Raw genomic sequence first — 8,991 nt, forward strand, 5'->3', positions numbered from 1 at the left:
TTCTTCCATTTATGTAGATCTCTTATGGTTTCTTGAAGTAGTTTTTCATAGTTTTCTTTGTACAGGTCTTTTTTGTCCCTGGTAAGATTTATTTCCAACTATTTGTGGGACCTTGTTATTTGAGTCCCAAGGTTATGTTGTTTTGCTTATGCAGCATTGAAGACGTGCAAGCAGTTTGTTTGTACTCTGCAAATAAGTTTGTCCTTGAGCATGCAGGTGCAAGTACAAGTTATTTTTCTCATGCTCCCAGTTCTCAGACAAGAATGTTTATTAAGAACAGGGAGTTTCTATAAGAAATGATATGATTAGCAAGTTGTATCTTGGGGTATAGTGTAAGTGGGAAGGAACAAGAAGTTTGAGAAAGTTTATGACTGTGCCTTTGAACTCAGAATAGATATATTATGCCTGCAAAAAACAAAGCTTTGCTTCAGATCATCAGTCTGAGCCTCTCCCTGTCCTTCATCTTCGGCTCTCCCCTTCCCTTGGCTGGACCGCGGCAACTATTTTACTTTTTTTGGTAGCTATCGTAAATGGCATTGATTTCCTTATTTCTTTTTCAGCAATCTCTTTGATGGTGTGGAGGAATCCAACTGATTTTTGGATGTTGATCTTGCATTCTACCATGATGCTAAATCTCTCAATTAGTTTCAGTAAATTTTTGACTGAGTCTCTTGGGTTTTCTAGGTATAGGATCATATCATCAGCAAATAGGGAGAATTGCATTTCTTCCTTACCAATTTGGATGCCTTTGATTTCCCTTTCTTACCTTATGGGCTGGCTAGGACTTCCAGTACAATGTTGAATAGAAGTAGTGATAGAGGGCATCCTTGTCTGGTTCCTGTTTGCAAAAGGAATGGTTACAGTCTCTCCATTGAGTATAATGCTGACTGTTAATTTTGCATAGATGCCCTTTATTATGTTGAGGAATGTCCCTTCTATTCCTATTTTGCTGAGAGTTTTGATAAGGAATGGGTGTTGGATTTTGTCAAGTACCGTTTCTGCATCAATTGATGTGATCATGTGGTTGTTCTCCTTTGTTTTATTTATGTGGTGGATGATGTTGACTGTGTTTTTAATGTTGAACCATCCTTGAATAAATGATATGAACCTTACTTGGTCATAATGAATGATTTTCTTGATATGTTGTTGCAATCTATTGTCTAGGATTTTGTTGAAGATTTTTGCACCTATGTTCATGAGAGATTTTGGTCTGTAGTTTTCGGTTTGAGTGATGTCCTTGCCTCGTTTTGGTCAAGGTTATATTTGCTTCATAAAATGAGTTAGGGAAGATTCCATCCTTTTCTGTATTTCGGAATAGTTTGAGTAGGATTAGTGTCAGTTCTTCTCTGATGTTTGGTAGAATTCTCTTGTGAAATCGTCTGGGCCAGGATTTTTTTTTTTAGTTGGTGATTTTTTGATGACCTGTTCAATTTCTTCCTTTGTTATGGATCTGTTCAACTTTTCCCCATCAGTCTGTGTTAGTTTAGGTAAGTTGTTTATTTCTAGAAATCTATCCATTACTTCCAGATTTTCAGATTTGTTGGAGTACAGTTCTTCATAGTATCCTGATATTATCCTTTTTATTTCAGTTGGTTCTGTTGTGATGAGACCCATTTCCTTTCTTATTTGTGTTATTTGTATTCTCTCCCTCTTTTCTGTTGTTAAATTTGCCAGTGGTTTATCAATTTTATTGATCTTTTCAAAAAACTAACATCTAGTCTTGTTGATTTTTTTCTATAGCCCTTTTATTTTCTGTTTCATTGATTTCTGCTCGAATTTTGATGATTTCCTTTCTTCTGGTGACTGTAGTCTTTTCTTGCTGTTCTATTTCTAACTGTTGGAGATATTGTTTTAAAGTGTTGATTTTGGCTCTTTCTTCTTTTCTGATGTGTGCATCTAATGTTATAAATTGGCCTCTGATCGTTAACTGCTTTTGCTGTGTCCCAAGGATTTTGTTATATTGTATTTTCATTCCCATTTGATTCAAGGAATATTTGAATTTCAATTTTTATTTCTTCTCTTATCCAGTCTTTCTTAAGCAAGGTGTTGTTCAGTTTCCATGTGTTTACTCTTTTGCTGCTGATCTTCCTATTATTGATTTCTAATTTGATAGCATTATGATCTGAGAAGATGCTTTGCAGTATTTCAATGTTTTTAAATTTATTAAGGCTTGCTTTATGGCCTAACATATGGTCTATCATGGAAAATATTCCATGTGCACTGGAAAAGAATGTATATAGTCTTGTTGTTGGGTGAAGTGCTCTGTAGATGTCTATAAGGTCAAGTTGGTGGATTATAATGTTTAGCTCTTCTGTATCTTTGTTGCGTTTCTTTCCAGTTGTTTTATCTTTCATTGAAAGTGGCGTATTAAAGTCTCCCACTATGACTGTGGAGTCATCTATTTGACTTTTCACCTCTTTTAACATCTGATTTAGGTATTTTGGGGCTCTTTCATTGGGCCCATAGGTATTTATTATGGTTATATCTTCTTGTTCAATTGATCCTTTAATCATTATATAATGTCCTTCCTTGTCTCATATGGTGGTTTTTGTCTTAAAGTCAATTTGATCAGAATTTAATATTGCCACTCCTGCTCTTTTATGGTTGCCATTTCCTTGATATATCTTTTCTCAACCTTTAAATTTTAGTCTATTTTTGTCTTTGTGCATAAGGTGTGTCTCTTGTAGACAGCATCTTGAGGGGTTTTGTGTTCTTATCCAATTTGCAACTCTTCATCTTTTGAGTGGTGTTTTTAATCCATTAGCATTCAGAGTAATTATCAACAAGTATGAATTGGTTGCTGTCATTTTGTTATGTATTATTCATAATACCACAAAGTTTTCCTCCAACAAATCTTGGACAATTTTCTCAGTGGTTTTATTTTTCTCTTCTGTTCTGGAATTCCAAAGACACATAGATTATTCATTTTGATCATATTGCACATGAACCTTAGTATTTCTTCACTTTGTTTTGATCTTTTTTTCTGATTGATCCCTTTCCATAGAAATATGCAGGTCTTTGTCTTGAATCTCGTTAATTCTGTCTTCGTTTGAATCAATTCTACTCCTTCACCATTTCAATATGTTACCTATTTGCAAAATTTTAATATTAATCTTCTGGATTTCTATCTGTGGATTTAGAATCATTTCTAATTTTTTATTTATGTTCTCATTTTGTTCTTGTATTTCCTTCCAAAATTCTTCTAGGGTTTTGCCTGTGTTTTCCTTGCTTTGTCTCTCAATTCTTTGAAGATACCTAAGTATAATTCTTTTGAATTTTTTATCAGAGAATTTCAGTGGTGCTTCATCCTCAAGGATGTGTTCTGGGTCTGTATTCTGCTCCTTTGTTTCTACCACTTTATCTTGCTTTTTTGTGTGGACTGTGATGTTCATTTGTTTCTGAGACATCGTGACATTGTTGAATTTAGATCTCTGTTAACTCTTTGTGAAGATCAGCCAAGGGTGAGTCAGGGTCTTCTTGGTGGTTATCCTTGCCCCATTGTTGTAGAAAGAATTGGTGGCTCTCATTCAGTAAGTGAAGCTGCAGGAGGTGAGGGGGTAGTTCGGTCATATGAGAACTGTTGCTGTCTCCCACTCAGTTAGACAAAAATAACAATTGAATAACCATCAAAAAAGTAAAAGCATGTGGACAAAAAGTATGCCATGTAATCACATAGGAGCAGTAACCAAAAAAAGAAAAAAGGTAAAAAAGAAGAAAAAAGACGAAAAGAAAAGAAAAGAAAAAAAAAAAACAACCCTTAATATCTGGGGAAAGGTCAATAAGAGAGAAAAGGAAGAGAAGGAGAGTAATGAAGAAAAAATGGTAAAGCACTAAAAGAAAAACAAGTAACGGGGTTAACAATAAGAAAGGAAAAAAAAAATTGGAACTGGGAACAGGGAAAAGAAAAAAAGCTGAAAACTAGAACCTGGGAGGGAAAGAATTAAGAATAATAGTAAAAAGGACAAAAGTAATAATAATGATAGTAGTTTTAAAACAGACAAAAACAAACAAACTATACGACAGAAAAAAGAAAAAAAAAATCAGGACAGGGCAGGGCAGGTCACACAGGCTCCCTCCAAGCACGCAGACTAGGATGGAATTCCTGTCAGCCTGGAAAGTGGGTGGGAGGGAGGGATTGCTGCACCTCTGTTCACCAAGAGGGTGTGGGGCATAAGAGTAACAAGGGGAATGTCATACCTTTCTAGTCCTTATGTGGAGATTTTTATAGCACACACAATTCTGTATATAGAAATATTATCTGCCAAGCTATATATAGTCATGGATATACTCCCTTTTGTTTACCTATACCTGATTGCCTGTCTACCTATGTGTTCACCTATAGATTAATGTTCATTATTACTGATAATGCAATATTTTGTATGTAAAAGTATTTACCTTTTTGTCTGCACTTTTTGTGTACCTCTCTATGTCTTCCTTTTCTTTAGTGTTACTGCATTGGTCACTTGCTTTTGGTGTATTGTTTTTCCCTTCATCCAAATCAGTACATGTCTCTCACATAGCTCACAATTTTCCCTCCCCTACCATCCCTGGTAGCCAACAAAGAAAGTTTTCTTCCATATGTAACCTTTTCCTTGACTTGTTGTAATAATGGGCTCATACAATATTTGCCCTTCTGTGATTGACTTGTGTCACTCAGCATAATGACTGCCCAGGTCATCCATATTGTGAGGTGTTTAGCTGATTGTTCATTATTTTTTAATGTTCCATTAAATATTAATTAATTATTAAAAATATTAAATCAATTAATTATTAAAATATTAATGTTCCATTAATAGTATTCCATTGTGTGTATGTTCCATAATTTAGTTATCCATTCATCTGCTGATGGGCATTTAGGCTCCTTTCATCTCTTTGCTATTATAAATAGTGCTGCAATGAATATGGGGGTGCATGTGTCCCATCTCTCACTTCTTTATGATATGTACCTAGTAGTGGGATTGCTGGATCTAATGGTATTTCTATTTCCCACTTTTAAGGAAGCACCATACAATTTTTCACAGTGGTTGTACCATTTTACAGTCCCACCAGCAATGTATGAGAGTTCCAATGTCTCCACCCTCTCACCAATATATGTTGTTTTCTATCTTGTTGAACTTTGCTACTATTGGGGTGAGATGATATCTCATTTTTGTTTTGATTTGCATCTCTATAATGGCTAATGATTGTAATAATTTCTTCATGTGCTTTTTTTTTTGACACGAATATTTTTGTTTGTCAAGTGTCTGTTCTCTGTCCATTTTTTAATTAGATTTTTGAAGAGTTTTTTTTTTTTTTTTATGTTGCTATAACACAAAATTACAGTTTGGTGCAGTGCCTAAGGCATTTGACTGATAACCAGAAAGTTGGGAGTTCAAGCCTACAAGCTATTCTGTGGAAGGAAGATGGGGCAAACCCTTCTGTAAAGATTGATTGCCTCAGAAACCCAAAGGGGGACTTTATGAGTCAGAACCAACTTGAAGGCAGTGGGTTTGTGTTCTGGTTACTTCTGTGCCACTCTAACAGAAAATACCACAAATAGGATGGTTTGAACAAACAGGAGTTTACTCTCTTACAGTTTGGGAGGCTAGAAGTCTGAGTTCAAAGTGTCTGGCTCTAGGGGCTGTGTGAAAACCCCTCAACCTCAGGCTTCAACTCTGCTTCTTGCTCCCAGACCATTGAAGCTAGAGGCATCTTTTCACTCAAGCAGCTACTGGCTGCTGAGGCTAATAAGCCCAAGGTCTACAAATAAAATAGTATAGTCCTGATGTTACCAAACCACATGGCAGGTCATTAATTCAAGTCCATTGAAAGTCCCAAAGTCAGCAGAGCATGGTAGGCTGCTGAACAACAACACAGCTACATGCAGGGTCTAAGTGTGCCATAGGCTGGAGACCATTCCCAAAGCTGTTTCTTATGTATAGAAAGCAGATGACAGACCCAAAGCAGCTACTTAGCTGCTCCAATAGATTCCACCGTGGAGTTAATTATCAGTCTCACCATGGGGAATAACTAGATTCAGCTGCCCAGCCACTTAATCAGCTCAAGCCAAGTTGACACGCAAATGTAACCACCAGAGTTTAGATTTTTGGTTTCAATTTCAATGACTTGAGAACATTCTAATGCTATTCTAATCCTTCACCCTCAACAGTATGGTTGAGAAATGGACAGAAAAATTAACACAAATTTGGTAATATATATGATCATATATGATATCAATGATGTCATTTGCAAATACTTGATATGCTTTATTAACTTGATAATAATTAATTTTATTAAGAATTTTAATCATGTAAATAAATCCATTCATTGCAAATACCTTTTTCAAAAACACAAATGGTGGCTATACACGTGGACTTTGCCAGATGGAGTACACAGGAATCAGATTGACTACATCTATGGCAAGAGGCAATAAAAAAGCTCAATATCTTCAGCCAAAACAAGGCCAGGAGCTGATTATGGAACAGAGCATCAATTGCTCATAAACAAGTAGAAGTGAAGCTGAAGACAGTTAAAACAAGTCCACAAGAGCCAAAATATGACCTATATTATATCCCTCCTGAATTTATAGATCATCTAATGAATGGAGTGGATGCATTGAAAACAAATGATCAAAAACCATAAGAAATGTGAGATGACATTAAGAACATTATCCATGAAGAAAGCAAAAGACCATTAAAAAGACAGGAAAAGAAGAAAAGACCAAAATGAATGTAATAAGAGACTCTGAAACTTGCCGTTGAACAGAAAATAGCTCAAGCAAATGGAAGAAATGACAAGATAAAAGAGCTGAACAGAAGATTTCAAAGAGCAGCTTGAGAAGACAAAGTTAATTATTATAATGAAATGTGTCAAGACCAGGAGTTAGATTTCCAAAAGTGAAGAACATGCTCAGCATTTCTCAAGCTGAAAGAATTGAAGAGGAAATTTAAGCCCCGAGTTGCAATATTGAAAGCTTCTATGTGCAAAATATTGAATGATGCAGGAAGCATCAAAAGAAAAAGGAAGGAATACACAGAGTCACTGTACAAAAAAGAATTGGTTGGTGTTCATCCATTTCAGGAGGTGGCATGTGATCAAGTACCAGTGGTATTGAAGGAAGAATTTGAAGCTGCACTGAAGGAATTGGTGAAAAACAAAGCTCCAAGAATTGACAGAGGAGCCATTGAGATGTTTCAACAAAGGATGCTGTGATAGGTGGAGCTGTGTGTCAACTTGGCTGGACCACAATTCTGTGTGGTTTTAGCAATTGTAATGAGGGTTGTCCCCAAGATGGGATCAACTGTACATGTTTTGAATAGCCAATCCACTGAAAGGGAATTTCCCTAGGGGTGTGGCCTGCTTCCAGTATATTTATGGCCATCCAGGGAAAAGAGACACTGTTCCGTGGATTGGGATTCTGTTGTGCTGCCTACAACTGTTGGTCAGTGAACAGTTCACCATTTCACCTGGAGAATTTGTCATTCATTGGAGTCAACAGCAAGTACACTTCCTGGCAATCTAGAGCTCGTCAGCCCCTGCAGCTGCATGAGTCAGAAAAAGCCTTCAGCTTGACGCTTGATCCAAGAACTTGGGACTTGCCAGCTCTACAAGTGTGTGAGCCATTTTCCTAGGATAAGTTTCTCTTTCTCTCTCTCTCTTTCTCCATGAGCTTTCCTGGTTTTGCTTCTCTAGAGAACCCAGTCTAACACATTTGGTACCAGGAGTGGTTCTAGAGAGACAAAATCATAAGGATGGGCTTCCTAAATTGGTTTTCCAGTTTGATTAATCGTAAAGGCGCTGGTGACCCTGCCTCCATTAGTAAAGACGGCCCTGCTAATCTGGGCCTTGATATGGCAACATTAATATGGAAAATAGTACTTTTGAGAAGTGAGGCTCTGGGTGATCATATATTTGGTACTTTTCTGCAATTTTGTCAGCATGAGGAGCATAAGGAAGTTGGTTGATTGGCTCTGCTTACACTAGACAAAGTGGAGAAAGAGTGAGATGAGTTCAAGGCTGCTGAGTCACAGCTTAAGCTGGCAAGTCACTGCATTAAAGACCTCAATGTTTCCAGTTGTGCTCTGAAAGAAAGCCTTATTTCTTCTAGTAGCAGAGCTGATATTGCCGAAAACAAAACCCAGAGTCTTATTGTGTTGTTGTTGTTAGGTGCTGTCGAGTCGTTTCTGACTCATAGCGACCCCATGCACAGCAGAACGAAACACTGCCCGATCCCATGCCAGCTCCATGATCCCTGCTATATTTGAGCCCATCATCATAGCCACCGTGTCAATCCATCTTGTTGAAATCCTCCCCCTCTTTCATCAACCCTCCACCCTACCAAGCATGATATCCTTCTCCAGGGAATGGTCCCCTCTGACAACATGACCAAAATAGGTGAGATGAAGTCTGGACATTCTCGCTTTCAAGGAGCATTTCAGGTGCACTTCCTTCAGGACACATCTGTTAGTTCTTTTAGCAGTCCATGGTACTTTCAACATTATTTGCCAGTACCACAACTCAAAAGCATCAACTCTTCTTCAGTCTTCCTTATTGATTGTCCAGCCCTCACATGCATATGAGGCAATTGGAAATATCATGGCTTGTGTCAGGCGCACCTTAGTCCTTAAGGAGACATCCTTGCTCCTCAGCACTTGAAACAGTTCCTTCATGGTTGACCCTCTCAATGCTACACATCATCTAATGTCCTAACTGCTGCTTCCATTGGTCTCGATTGTAGAACCAAGCAATGTGAATTCTTTGACAAGCTCAATCTTCTCTCCATGTATTGTGATATTGCTCATTGGTCCAGTTGTGAGGATCTTTGTTTTATTTATATTGAGATGTAATCCATACTGCAGACTGTGTTCTTCAACCTTCATCAGTAAGTGCCTCAAGTCATCCTCACTTTCAGAAAGAAAAGTTGTATCATCTGTGTATCTCAGGTTGTTAATGATTCTTCCTCCAATCCTGATGCCACGTTTTTCTTCATATAGTCCAGCTTCTCGGATTATT

Source organism: Orycteropus afer, unplaced genomic scaffold (assembly GCF_000298275.1).
Source record: "Orycteropus afer afer isolate SDZICR_OR568_19922 unplaced genomic scaffold, OryAfe1.0 scaffold00215, whole genome shotgun sequence".
In the NCBI taxonomy this organism is placed as follows: Eukaryota; Metazoa; Chordata; class Mammalia; order Tubulidentata; family Orycteropodidae; genus Orycteropus; species Orycteropus afer.